Source organism: Haliotis cracherodii, unplaced genomic scaffold (assembly GCF_022045235.1).
Source record: "Haliotis cracherodii isolate W230 unplaced genomic scaffold, xgHalCrac1.p SCAF_15, whole genome shotgun sequence".
NCBI classification, from domain to species: domain Eukaryota; kingdom Metazoa; phylum Mollusca; class Gastropoda; order Lepetellida; family Haliotidae; genus Haliotis; species Haliotis cracherodii.
In genome coordinates, this window is record NW_027266270.1 from 2,687,134 (window position 1) to 2,690,147 (window position 3,014).

The following is a 3,014-nucleotide window of genomic DNA, read 5'->3' on the forward strand; positions in this document are numbered from 1 at the left end:
TGATTGTTTTTCCAGGCTAATTTGCATAATGCCTATAGCCTGTTTCTGCCATGTCAATTTGGACTTAGTTTTATTTTTGAATGTTGAAAGTGCCTACAAATCACCTCCTGTAAAGCACATTTTATTGAGCACTGAGATAGAACTAGCAAATCCAGAATTGTACTTTTCCAGTTTTGATATTTCGTATTTACATCTACGTAATGCTTTGTGTCGATCATAAAATCCAGCAAAACAGTTTTTCTTCATTTCCATGAGTACTTTAGTATGTAGTCGCACGCATAAGGTAATCAGTAATAATGAAGTGAATATGAAAATAATGAAATAATCTGACGAAAAAATGTGTATTGTTACAAAAGTGCCAGAGGGGTTGTGGGTGGTGATAATACAATCTCATGAAACTTACGCTGGGCAAAATGTGCAGATCGCCTTTCTCCGGATGTCAAATAAAGTGAATGTGTACCCTTTTTCTGGTTCGTTGTCATAGACGATATTGTGCCATTTTAAATATCCCGGTACTTGGGAAATGACCATCCCCGGAAACAATTGTACATTACCCTCCACATCCCATACATGATTCACCCTCTCTCCCACAAGAATACTCCTTGAGGAACCCTCTCCAGTGTGGTTAGAAGCTGACAGAGATATTAGTTGGTTGGTTGTTAGTGAGAGTTGAAAGGTCAAATGTTTTATTTATTGTTAGAAAAATGTAACAGAAGAGGATTTTCGGGGGTTTGTTTTAGAACTTTATATTTCGGAAACGAATTTGACACGTCAGTGCCTCCATACGCTCCTTTGACCGATGTTGTTTGATCAAACGGTTGTCCACTTCACTGTGGGACTGCCACAGTCCATGTAACATAATTGATTCTAGGTTGGCATCATGTTTACTTTGCTGTCTTAAGTTTACGAGCAAATTACTCTTGTTTGCGTTGGAAGGGCATCATCCGTTGTTGCTGAATAATTAATTTGCGATGTTTAAATTGGGCGAGGGATGTTTTGTTTAAGTTTTGAGGCATGGTTGAGGACATTCTGTTGGGAATCATGTGATAGAGTGGCTATCCACTCATTAACCCTGTTGACATTGAAAATGATGTGATTCCTGAGTGAAAACGGATGAAGATGGTTTGTTGGGCTTTAAGTGATCCAACTGACTAAATACAGATTCCGGGAGTTGGTTGTGTTTTAAAGATGACGTGCAAAGTGGATGTGATTGTAAAGTTTTGTTCCAATAAATGCCACCAGGGAGCTGATCTGCCAGAAGGCGCTGATATTCTCCAAGATGGGTGGTGATGTCATTATGGCATGACGTTTTGAGCGCTTCAAGTACAGAATCCGGTGTATCTGTGGGTTTCTTCTCGTATGGAAAAACCTCGACATTCCCTCTCATAAAACTTAGGATGTCCAGTGACTTGAGCCGGTTGATAAGTGTGTCATATAAAATAATCACATCTAGGATTGTCCTCTCCTTGGCCTCAAGAATACGCCAAAATGGTTTCATCAGCAACCTATCCAAGAGACCAAGGGCACAACATCCAGATATGCAGAGCTCAGATACCAATGATGTTCAGATGCATGTCAAAAGACTGTTCCTTGTTTCTGGAGTGAAACATGTGAGAAATCTTTCAGATCATCATATACATGGTACACTTCAGCTGCATTGTGAAAGAGGATGTTAAAGCGATTGCCACGAAAGTTGGTAAAATTCGTTTTCCTACCTCTGGAAGTAAGAAATATGTTGACACTTTCGTAGCAACTGCTTTTCTTATCCCCTCCTCTGGAAAAAAGCCTTGCACGCCATGTGGACCAAGTCTATGACAGATGATGTTTGAGGTTTGGTATTTTTTTCTTTACATTCAAACTCAAGTAGAGTGTTGGTGCATTGATCTGCCATGTTAACAAGATGTAGTCCACAAAAATAGCTGTCAATGTGCCCCATATCTACTTGTTCCTCCTGGTACAACGAATCCCACTCCCTTACAATTACAGGTAACACGTCTTTTTTGTATTCTTTTAATAATGTATTGAAAGCCTACTCTGTAGCTGCACGGTCTGACATTGTATTTTTTATATTGGCAATGATATATGGCCCTTTACCTGATATGACATTGACATCATCAATGATTTCTTTTAATGTTTTTACTGTTGTCTGATCGGACTTGTTTGCAATTGCACGCATTCCAAGGATTGTTGGAGTTAGGTGCTCATTGGTAAACACATATGTCTGAAATTGTTGTCCATGTTTGGATGTCTCATCAGTGTATAGGGTAGTATGAGTGTCCTTGATGGTCGCATCCATATGGGCGTGGCTCAGGGGCAATCTCATTGTTGCTATTGTCTGCTACACAGGTTTTGGGGGGCAGGGCGTCTGCTTTAATCCAACGAGATTTAATATGGCTTTAATGACATTAGGGACGTGATCATACCCTACATTTTCTGACAGAAGTGTCAAAACACACATCTGTTTCATTGGTGTAGCTATTACCATTCTTTAAGGAAATCATGCCTTTGTGAAAAGTTACATCATTCAACATGTTTTCTTCAAAAATACTTTTCTCTATCTTTTCTCAACTTACAGCAGTTTGTGCATTCCTGCTTTAAGGTCTGTGTTTGTTTGCAAGAACGTTTCACCCTTTCATTTCTTATTTGTTTTAGTTTCAATACTCTTTCGGTAAATATTTACCCGATTTGATTTATAATGAAGTTGTGCTTTCATCTTCTTTACCTGCCTTTCAACATTACGTATTTTTGCCTTAATGGTTGCGTTTTCCTCATACAATTTCTGCATATTACTCTGGAGAAACTTAATGTCCCCACAGGGTTGTTCTGACATGAACTTTAATTGAATTTGTTTTGTTTTTCAATTTTACTTGAACACTGTCTACATGGTGTAAGTACATGTATTTTTGAAGACTGAACTTCAGGAGAAAACATTATTTCTTTTTGTACGTGTCCATGTGGAGGTTCTATTTGCACTAGAGGTTCTTTTGGGGGGATACTGTTTTGGAGTTGCTAGC

At 38.7% G+C, this 3,014-nt stretch overlaps 1 pseudogene; it reads right to left on the reverse strand.

The window, feature by feature from the left end:
• Positions 1-1,575: 1,575 nt before the first annotated feature.
• Positions 1,576-2,323, reverse strand: LOC139462625 (uncharacterized; annotated as a pseudogene).
• Between the last annotated feature and the right edge of the window lie 691 nt (positions 2,324-3,014).